At 35.7% G+C, this 12,248-nt stretch overlaps 1 non-coding gene across 1 annotated transcript; it reads left to right on the top strand.

Annotated features, from left to right (window-relative positions):
* The first annotated feature begins 3,150 nt into the window (after nucleotides 1-3,150).
* Nucleotides 3,151-3,221, top strand: TRNAE-UUC. Its single transcript has one exon. It is a non-coding gene; the product is annotated as a tRNA-Glu (tRNA).
* Nucleotides 3,222-12,248: the final 9,027 nt, after the last annotated feature.

The following is a 12,248-nucleotide window of genomic DNA, read 5'->3' as shown; positions in this document are numbered from 1 at the left end:
AAGTTTACATTCAGCAACCATCAGGCTATGAATCAAAGGGCATGAAGACAAGGTGTTGAAGTTGAAGAAGGCTCTTACGGGCTAAAACAAGCACCAAGGGCATGGAATAGCCGAATCGACAAGTACTTCCCAAGAGAATGGCTTTAACAAATGTCCCTACGAACATGCTCTATATCAAGATCAAAGAAGATACTTTGATCGTATGTCTCTACGTGGACGATTTGATCTTCACCGGAAGTAACCCAAGAATGTTTAATGAATTCAAGGATATGATGATGAAAGAATTCGAGATGACAAAAATGGGGCTCATGGCGTACTACCTTGGCATTGAAGTTAAGCAACAAAAGGATGGAATTTTCATTTCACATGAAAGTTATGCAAAGGAGATACTGAAGAAGTTCAAGATGGAGAACTGTAAGCCAATAAGCACACCGACAGAATACGGGATCAAGATGACCAAACATGAAGAAGGCGAAAGTGTAGATCCAACATTCTTCAAAAGTTTGGTAGGAAGTCTACGCTATCTATCTTGCACGAGACCTGATATTCTTCACGCAGTTGGATTGGTTAGTCGCTACATGGAATCTTCAACAACCACCCATTTTAAAGCCGCTAAGAGAATTCTTCGCTATCTGAAAGGTACAATTGACTTTGGCTTGTTCTATCAGTTTCTAATGATTGAGATATTGCGTTCACATGGATGTCAAGAAACAACCGATTGTCACATTGTCCACTTGTGAAGCAGAATATGTGCTGCTACCTCATGTTTGTCATGCAATTTGGCTTAGAAATCTATTGAATGAGATAGGTTTGATACAAGAAGAGCCTACCAAGGTTTGTGTCGATAACAAATCAGCCATTCCCTTATCAAAGAATCCAGTATTCCATGATCGAAGCAAGCACATCGACATTCGCTACCACTATATAAGGGAGTGTGTTGCAAGAAACGATGTGGAAGTTGAATACGTGAAGTCGCAAGATCAAGTTGTCGATATTTTTTGCCAAGCCACTGAAAAGTGAAGACTTCATAAGATTAAGGAACCTACTAGGGTCACGAGATCAAGTTTAAGGGGGGTGTTGGATCATAAATTGATCCATTATGGGAGGATAACCCAAACCCAAACTAAATTGATGTCATTGCTTACATCATTTAAGTAAAGATGTCATTGCTTACATCATTTAAGTAATGATATTGCTTACATCAATTTAGTTAGATGAGAGTTAGGTATTTGTAGACTTTAATGGTTTAAATTAGTTTATTTGTGTGGTGTAGGATTGTTCTTGAGTAGTATAAATACCCATCCCTATTTAGGTTTTAAGCATCAAGAAAAATTAAGAGCTTCTAAGTGAGTGAGAAGCAAAGTCTTATAAGAGTGAGTTGTAGTTCTTGTTTTTGAGTGAGAGTGATGTTGTAATATTTGTTTGAGTTTCATAAAAGTTGTTTTGTGAGTGTTTTATTTTCAACAGCTTGGTATGTATGGGTTGTTTGTGTGAGTTTTGTTGTGGTTAGGGTAAGCATTGTATGTTGCCCTGAGGTATCCTTGTATCAGTTATTTGCCACCTCTTAGTTCACTATTTTTCCTCTATTTAGACTTAGAGATTTTTAACGAGTCCTTGAGGTGGTGTACTTTGCATTCGTTTATAATACAAAGTACCCTCTTTCAAAAAAAACATTAACATTTCTAGCAAGAAAGTAGGCTACATTTCGTTAATCAATAAAATTGTCATGTTAGAAGCATCCCCTCTCCTCCTTGTTTTTAGGATGGCCTTTTTGATAGTCAGTAATATCTTCTATCTGTAGTTTGTCGGTGATGATCCACAACAATGACTTCCATGGCAAACAAGAAGCTGCAAAAACACTTGCTTGAACAACATTAATACCCAGTTCTTCAAACGCCTCCACAACAGACACCATCGATGTATACATAAATCCAAAACCAAAAATATAATATATGAATTATATATAGGGGTTACCTTTGGGGTTTGTATATGATTCAATAGTGTGATGGCCACAAGGCTTTGGTACTCTCTTTCTATTTCTATCTATTTCATATTGAGCAAACTATGGTGTTTGCAATTTGACAAGCACTCTACTCTAAGTTTTAGTTTGGAAATAAATAATTGTTTACCCAAAACAAGGGGCTGAAATACCCTATGTGCAAGCCTTATGGGGAAACCCAATATGTTGTTTTGGTAGGAAATAAAGAATCTCTACTCTGTAAAATTATCAGAAAGCTGAAGTATTCTACAGCTCTGCAAAGATAACAAGCCTGAACAAGAAGAAAGAACACAACATTTAAGGGATACCCTCACCAAATGCAGAACATAAAGAACATCCTTTTGGATCTTCCATGCCAAAGCATTCATTGGTATTCTTTGTTGTTGGTAACATTATCATTGCAAAGTCTATATTGTGCTACAAGTCTGCCTGAAATCTGACATTAGAGATATCGATATGCTTGGTGAGATGTCCAAATAGATTTTCTAGGAGTCTGGAATCAATAATTCATCGTTAAATTCATGTTCATTTGAGAATATGCTGAAAAATGTTCCCTGTCACTATTCCTTGCATTTACCATTCTTCAGTCATATACTTGAGAAAATGAGATTTACAAAGAGAAAATGTAATGGCAAGGCAAATCTCCTTTGGCAAAACATAACACTGCCGGAAATAAGCATTTTTTTCCAGAGGAGAATTATACTGTAATTCCTCAACTCCACTGATACATTTCCTTGGCTGATGGCTGTAAAGATTCAAGAGTAATATTGTAAGGTTTAATGAAGATGACATTAATGAAGTAAAAATATTTTGGATATGCCATTAAAATGAGTGGTATATGCCAAATCAACCTATCAAGATTCACCTTCTCATTTTCTAGGAATCCTGATCTTGATTTTCTTATCTCTCAACATATATTGGATATTTTTTTCTTGAAAGAGAACATATATTGGATATGAATATGTCAATTGTTTAATTCCTGAATCCTACTATAAAGAACTGTGGTTTAATGATTATTCGGAAACTACAAAAAGTTCTAATGAATGATGTTATTTACATTCCTTTGATATATTCTATACATTTATAATTGCTTTCAGTCACTATATCAGTAATACGTTCTAATATATACTTTTGAACTATTGCAACAACAATCCATTGTCGTCCAGTGGTTAGGATATCTGGCTTTCACCCAGGAGACCCGGGTTCATTCCCGGCAATGGAATTTTTTTAACTACTTTTTCTCTGAACTTTTTATCTTAATAAATAAGAGATAATACAAAAATGGTTGAAGCATATTTCAGTCATTCCTTAATGGTGTTTTTTCTCATTGTTTGTGAATTGTGACCTCGCAAGGAAGGGCCTTTGCCTGGTGCTATAGCCATTGTGGGATCACATTTCTGTGAAATCCTTATGAGGAAACCAGATCTGTTGTTTTGGTAGGAAATCAAGAATCTCTACTCTGTAAATCATCAGAAAGCTGAAGTAGTCGATAGCTCTGCATTAACAGTGCCTACAGTCCTGTAATCACATGATAAACATTCAAATTACAAGCAGCGAAAGATAATCCAAGTTGTCCTTTGGGATGACTGCCTAGGGCTTGTTGAACAATGGTATTTTGTTTAGACTGAAAGACATGGAGAAGTTTGAATCAAATGAGTTTTGAGATGACTGCATGATTTGGATGTTGGTGTTCTCCTAACTTAAAGACCGTTTCTGCAACATAAATTAGATTTCAGGTCATAATGGTGTACATTCCTTGATTACAGCCCACAGACCACAACACGAAGGATATCAATGCCTTGCACCAAATGGGAAGGTGTATATTTAACGTCATGTAGTATTCGATGAAAATGAATTTCTTTTTGTAGATAGTAAGATTTTTCAAGGTTCAAACATGTTCAAGAAGGGATGAACATGAACCAGGAAGGTTGCACATGGTTCCTGGTACGAAAAATTGGAGATGCAAGACTGCTCAGGGATGCGCAATCTAGTTCATACAGCCAGCCCTAATCATACATCGATAATATGTTCTGCAGGTGGACCATTAGCAGCTGGGAATGCTCATTTCTTGAGCACAATTCTTTGCATTTAAATAGGGTTTGATCAGAGATTAAGTAGAAATATTATGTTGAAGTTCACTGTAACATTACGTAAATGCAATGTTATGTTCTGTAAGATCTATGTGTTGATTACCTAAGAGCTCTTCGTTGATAGCTTTGCAGTGGAATATGTTCTTTAATAGCTCTTCTGTGAAGTTCATATCAAAGAAGCAGCAATCTATTGCTTGGAAGGCAATTATCGTAACCAATGTTCATATATGATGCAATAGATGTGGATACTTGATCTGTTGTTTTGGTGGAAAATGAAGAATCTCAACTCTGTAAAATTATCAAAAAGCTGAAATACTTTCTATAGCTCTCCATTATAACAGTGTCTACAGTCCTGTAATCACATGATAAACAAACAAACTACAACCAATCCAAGTTATCCTTTAGAACACACAGCATTTAAGGGCCAAAAGTCCATATCAATTATATGTGGGCCTTGATTTTGGCACAAAATACAGCTTAAAAAATGCAGGTTTGGATTTCTGAATCAAAACTTTTGAGGGTCCATGGCTGGTTGAATAGGGTCTTACAAAAGGGATACTCTCTCACCACATGCAGAACAAAAGGTGTAGTCTTTCAACAATTGCACAATCAGCTGGGATACCATGTCATTCAAGCAACATTAGGAATTGTTCCATTGAATATGCTTTTGTTCAAGGAGAGCATAAATATAGGAGAATTGGAACTGGCTTATGTGTGCAGTTGCATTACAGGGCAAAAGTCTCCATTGGCATTCAAACACTTCAATTGTACTTGTAGAGCACAAGGTTTGTGTACTCTCTGCCAAGGAGATTTGCCCTTCAATTCTTTTACACCACAATTTCAATGATCTTTTGCCCTTGATTTTTCGGGTTAAATAATACTACTTATTTCATCTTTGTCGTGATCTTTTCCCTCCAGATTCTATATTTTGATTTGGACCTCTCAAAGCGGATCAAAACTGGGACCTCTCAAAGCGGATCAAAACTGGAAGTGGCAGGTCTCAAGCAGATCTTTGGAACAGTAAGCAGGCTTGTGTTTTCTTTGTTGCTTTTCTGTTGTATAATTTTCTAGACCTTAATCTTGGGAGAAAATGAAGTCGGAATCAAAAGAATGTTATGACTACAATTTATGATTCATTTTGGTATCTCATCATTAAAAATTTAACGTTGATGTTGACGTGTTATTATTAAGGTAATGTCACGTAATCATTAGAAAAAAATTAAAATGTCACGTCAACGGTTTTGTTGATTTTTTTAATGGCGGGTACCAAATTAAAATCTAAACGTGATGTGTTGTCCTTTGGTTTTCATTTTAACCCTTGAATGTTGATTTGATTAAACCCTAATTAGATCCTAGTAAAAGGAATCATGGATGAAAATCCAAAGGGAAATTGAAGGATCACTTTTCTACAGATATCTAAACAATTGGATGTGCCTTAAATATACTGTGCTTGTATGGAAAATACGAGAAACTCTCTTTTTGAGATGAAATTCCCAGTATAATTCCTCATCAACAGTATATAGGCCCTATTTTGGAATGCATGGATTGGTGAAGCTAAGGACGTTGGAACCAGCATGCATGGATGCATCCTGGGCAAATCTCTTTTGGAAATCAGCTAAACTTGTCATCGAGGCATGTGATGTGACAGATACACTAAGTTCACTGCCAAAGGAGATTTTCTCAGCAATTCTGCCATGCAACTACATGATTCCTTAACACCAATCTCTTTTGTACAGCCACACATGATTTTCTCGGAAATTAAAGCATGGGAAAGAAGAAACCTTTAGCAAAGGTTTATTTTATTTCTTTAAAAATAAGAAACCTTTAGCAAAAAGCTATGTCAACTCGTGGAATGAATAGCGTGTGAAACTTCATGGAAATTGGTGAACCACGCGTTGCTGGTCAGCGCTTCGCCTCATGGATTTAAATTACGATCATATTTCGGTTACGTTATGTTATTGTCATTGCGGTAATAGTGAATGTTATTGTAGTCATATTAGGTATCAAGATCGTACAATAATGATTTCAAACAATATATTTATCACTATATAACGGTCGTTATTATAATAATAGATCACTATTTAAATCTATGCTTCAACTACTCCGCTTCAACCTGATTATTGAATCGAACACCTAGCTTTACCTTTTTTTAAAAAAAAACACAGCATTACCATTGTTGCTTTTAAATGAGAAATTATAACTAATATAATAATAGCTTTTAATATATATATATATATATATATATATATATATATATGAATAGATGGTTCTTAAATTTTAAGATATAACTTATTTATTTACCATTTTAAATAGTTTTTAGATGTTATATGATTTTTCTAAAGAAGCAACTGATTTTATTTAAAATAGGAAATATCGAAATTACAATTAAGATTTACAATCACAATCGTAAATTAAGCATATAATTAAAAAAAATTCTATAATCATTTAAACAAAACAAGCAACTTAAGATCATATAATGACCATATAAAAAAAACTTAAAAATCTAACCAAGAAATTCGAACAAAGATAGAATTCAAACATATCTGATCGCATCGGAAAACAAACTACAAATTGGAATTAAGCTATTGAAATACCACCGAAAAATCGCAAACCATACTCTAGCAATGTGAAAAGTTATCCACGAATGTAAATCGGGAATCCAAATCCAATCCAATGATCCAAATCAAGGAAGATCAACAAGATATCAAATAAGCGTCATTTTGATCCGTCTTGACCATACCAAATCAGTCCTTAGAAAAAAGATAAATGAAAAAATGTCAAACAACCAAAAAACATATCAAAAAACATAAGAAAACATGAAATAAAGGCATATGAAAACTCACCATACAGATAGACTTATTGAAAATAAAAAAAAAAAAGAAAATAGAGATATTATATATAAAAGAAAAAGTTAATAAAGAATATCGGCGATCGACAATTAATATTAGAGTTAGTGTTAATGTCGATCAACAAAAACGAAAAAGAAATGAGATAAGCGACACACAACGAGAGAAAACTAGATTTTTTCAATAATAAAAATTTAAATTAAAGATGAGCCGAATCTTATATGATTAAGCTAATTGATTTTTTTTTTTTTACTGTGAATGTTGATCATATTATAAATGAAAAGTTGTCCAGTAAATAAAACATAAACGGGAAAGGGTTTAATCGGTAACTGAACAGGCCAAAAACAAAACAATGAACAAAGAGTGAAAGCAGAAAGAAAGACAGCTTCCAGACACTTCCACAAACTGATGGGGAAGAGAAGATCAACACATTTTCATCTGGGCTTGAGCTCTGAGGATGAACTGGAGAAGATAGACTTACGTATGCAGATCAAACCAGGGGACAACGGAGCAAGATGAAGGAACTCCAAATCCAAGATTGAAGACGAACCACCAATCAATCCGGTGGGTCGACCCACCAACGATCATGGGTTGCGGCGGCTTCTACTTCAGCCGGTGCTTCCTCAACCCAAAACATGTTCGAGGGGAAGTTTCTGCCCATTTTCGCAAGGAGATGGGCTGGGATATTTTGATTTCTTCTCACGTGGTTGAAGGAAATAAGCTCAAAGTGACGTTTGAGGGAGTGCACATTTTGGATGAGGGTGCGAATTTAGAAAAAATCAGTCGTGGAGCTTGCCATTTTGTTGATTAGATTCATTGAGCCACCTTCAAAAATGGCTTTTTGAAACCCAAATTCGTGGGTATTTAGGACTGTTTGAACATGCTTTGGCTCCAGTTGCTTCTGGATTTGGAACAAAGGAGGGTGAGTACTCGCACCCATAATCAAACCGTTTGAATCCCTGATGCTGATACCTACAACTGATGTCTTAGTTAAATCATCAAAACTTGCATCAAAATTGGTCTTCAACATACCCGAAGGAGGGGAGCTCCATTTGGGTGGTGAAGGAGAAGCATGACCATATGGCTACACTATAACACCCAAATCCGAATAAAACGAAGTCGGAAGGGTTTGGACATTACACGGAACCACAGAAGTAGTTACCTCATTTTTTTCTTAAAACATTCACTTTTCCAAAATATAGTTCATCACATTTAAAACAAAATAAGACAATAGTAGTTAAGTTTACAAGTCCATGAGCTCCCAAAATAATTATCATATATAATAATCCAAGAGTTATGACTCGAATACAAAAAAGGTTTATGATAATACATGCTCATTATAATAGTTAAGACATACTCTACTGCTGCTGATATATGGAATCCGATAGTCTGACGATACGCTCCCGAGTCTGGCACCTATTGACCTGCGAACGAAAACAATTCCGAACACTGAGCTACAAACTTAGTGTCACATACTCCTCTATACTACATGCATCCATTAACTACAAATGCTTAGCAAGTTAAGTCATGATGCAACATAATGCAATAAGCATATATCATAACATAAGGATACGTATCATAGTAACATAAGGATCATAATATGGTTATCATCATATAACGAAAGTGTCATAGCACTAATACTAGAGTGCCACAGAACTGATACTAAAGTGCATTCACACTGATACAAAAGTGCCATAGCATTGGGGAAGAGAATCGGAATATCTCTGTTCACATATTCGAATAGTATATACATACACTCAAGTAACCCGAGTGTCCTTGTTGTTTCCCGAGCGTCAAACAAAGGCTAGTTTTATGACATGTAATTTAATGATGTTGTTCATAAGGGTTTCAAATGTTATTATCACTTGTAGTCTTATTTAAGAACCCTCGATGCCCCCATAAACCCCTTCTTAAGCTTCCGAAGTTAGCCAAGGTTTTCTGTCCAAAACAGTCCGTCAGTATCGATACTAAGCTTGTAAGTATCGATACTGGCCTTAGGGTATCGATACTGACCCTAGTATCGATATCAATTTTAGCTTCAATGTTTCATTTTAATTTCCAATATCGATACTCCGATGGAGAGTATTGATACTCCCTCTATGGTATCGATACCTCCATGAGTACCAAAATAGCATTATGGAAACCTCAAAGTATCCCCGATCTCGATACTACTCCTTCGATATCGATACCAGACCCTGAGTATCGATACTCCTTGAAGGGCTATCGATACTCACCCTCAAAATTACCTTATTTTCATCCTATAATAAGAACAATATCAGTATTATTCTTACAGTACCGATACCGATAGTTCTGGGTGCTTTATTTAAGCAAGAAAATGGCTTCCCCAAGCTCTCATAAGCCCCCCTTAAGGCTACCAAAGGTTTGTTAAGATTTATGGAGCTATTTAACATCACAACTAATCATTTTTAACATAAAAAAATCATCAATTAAGCATGCTACCATTAATACCCACTTTGCACCTAAGGACCCACAAGCAAGCAAACATAGACTCATGGCTTACATATGATAGGGGGAGTTACTTATGTGTTACCTCATTAAAGGATGATGAAAGGCTTCAAGGGTCACCAAGAACCAACTTCTCTTTGCTCTTAGTTTGTGAACACTCACCACGTTCTTTCACTAACCAAAGCAAACAAAGGATCAAAAATCTCGTTTTAAGTCTCTAAATGTTTAGAAACACGTTTCAAATCATTTAGGAACAACTCAGAATCATTTCTAAGTCCTTGAACTAAAACCCTTCAAAAACCCAAGTTTACCACCATAGCCAAAACTTATGATTTTGAGCTAGAAAAGAAGCTTTAAGGGTGTACATTACCTTCCTTATCTTTAGATTTTCTGATACCTTTGCTACCAAATAAAGTATTACCTTTAACAAATTTGAGAATGAAGAATAGAGGAGAGGAGAGGAGAGAGGAAGATGACAAAGGTGGGGGAAAAAGAGAGAAGATATGCTACTGATTTTCAACCAGTTTACATCACCTTCTTTAATTACTATTAAACCTTATTTTCAAACCAAAAAATGTCATTTTTTACCAACTTGTGGGTTTTCCTACAAGCCCAATCACATTCTTGTCCTAAATATTTAAGTTGAAGTTATTTTAACATTTTAAGCCCAATGGTAAAACCCGAATCTATTAACCTGGTATTTAGGGTGTTATATGCACTCTACTTGCTGTCACCTCGGCTAAATAGCTGCGGATGAAGCAGACAAGTTCACGAGGCTGTTGAGATAATTTACTTGAGTGGATTTTGCAGATTTTCGAAGAGGTTCGCTGGCCAGAGAAGCCATTGTTTTTCTGTAACGGATGGAGGAATAACCACATTGAGCTCCGAAAAAACTGGTTGGTGAAAGAGCATTCACAAAAGAAGTGGTAAGTTGACTCTGCTCCTTTGTTACAAAGATTGCAAGTTGGGTTTACATTTAACTTTCGCTTGATCAAATTAGTTGCTGTAGGGAAATAGTTCTTGATAAAACGCCAAGCTGTGGTCTTTACCTTAGAAGGTAAATCCAGAGACCATATTGACCCATATAGATGAGCCATACTTTGTTGTTACTGAGATGAAGCACTGTTAGGATAGATTTCAGCCTCTAACAGAGTTTTGTAACCACTACGATCATGCCTCCAGATAATCGAGTCTGCTTGATTGGAAAAGGGTAGAGGAATTCTAAGAACTTGCGCAGCTTGGTCACAATTAAAGGGAGAGTGAATAACTTATTCATTCCATTCTTTAGTATTGTGATTAATAAGGTTTGAAACATAAGTAAACTGAGTATTAATCGAATTGACTAATACCTTACCATTCCCAGAACCAGGTAACCGAGAATCCGACCAAATGTTGATTGAGGAGCCAGTCCCAATTCGCCATCCAATACCCTGCTGAAGTAAGCCTCGACAGCACCAAATGCTCTTCCATGTGTAAGAAGGGTGAGAGCCCAAGTCCGCTTCCATGAAAGATTTCTTTGGAAAATATTTGCCCTCTAGAACACAAGCCAATAGAGAATTTGGTTAGATAAAATATTTCAGCCTTGTTTAGCCAGAATTGCAATATTGAATTTTCTCAAATCTCTAAAGCCCATTCACCCACCGATTTAGGATGACATAAATCTTTCCATCAAGACCAATGGATGCCTTTTCGTAATTGCCATTCCTCCACCAGAATTTACAGAGAATAGCTTCCAGGTCATGGCATAAAGTTAAGGGAAGAAGAAATCATTGCATTGCATTGCATAGACCGGAATAGCCTGAAGGACACTTTTGATAAAGACTTCTTTTCCCCCATAGATAATAACCGCACGTTCCAACTGTCAACCCTTTTGTTGGTTTTATCTATCACGTAAGCTAGCGAAGGACGCTCTTTTATCTCTCCCAACCATTGTAGGTAATCACAAATAAGACTCTGGATGATTGGTGTTGCTGCTAAAGTAAATTAATGATTTCTCAAAGTTCATTGACCAGAAGCAGACTCATAAATGGTAATGAGTTCTTTTTTTTGAAGCACCAAATTAGAGGCCTCCCCAAAGAATATGGATCAAGGGAATACTTCTACCAACTTTAACACCATGAATAATAATAGACTCTCGAGCTTGAGGATAATAGAAGACAGACCTTCTGCACAGAACAAAAATAAGTATGGGATTAGGGGGTCACCTTGTCTAAGACCTCAAAAAGGCTTGAAAGATTCCCCAGGCATTCCATTAAGAAAATCGTGTAAGAAACAGAGCACACAACTTCATCACAAGATCGATCCATTTCCTATCAAAGCCGATGGATTTCATCATATTACGAACAAAGTCCCACTCCACTCTACCGATCCATTTATAAATCGTTATATAATATTTAAGAGAAACACAGATTTGACTGTTTAAAATTCTTTGATTATATAAATGAGGAAATACTGGAAAATGAAAAAAACATCATATTTATAAAAATTTATAAATAATTAAAGTTTTTAATAATTAATTTACACGTAACATCATATAAATAAATATAAAGTGAGGAAAAGGAACAATAATAAACTTTATAGAGAAACAAATAAATAATAGTAGGGTAGGGTTTTTAACCTTTTAAAGTGAGGTGCTCTTTGGATCTTGATTGTTCGAGACGTTCACTTGTGTTTATTGACATCGTTATTTAACGAAGACGTTTTGCTTTGTTTCCTTCTTCTCGTTCCGTGATAAGTTCACCAAAATTTTAATGTGTGCCCTTTTAGGCCACTTCTCATAGAAGTAACTTTCTCCTGTCATCTTCTTTATAACTTTTTTCGATCTAAATACGAAGCTGGTTATTTAAC

Source organism: Hibiscus syriacus, unplaced genomic scaffold, assembly GCF_006381635.1.
Source record: "Hibiscus syriacus cultivar Baekdansim isolate YM2019G1 unplaced genomic scaffold, ASM638163v2 tig00000773_pilon, whole genome shotgun sequence".
Taxonomy (NCBI): domain Eukaryota; kingdom Viridiplantae; phylum Streptophyta; class Magnoliopsida; order Malvales; family Malvaceae; genus Hibiscus; species Hibiscus syriacus.
This window is presented reverse-complemented; position numbering and strand designations above follow the sequence as displayed.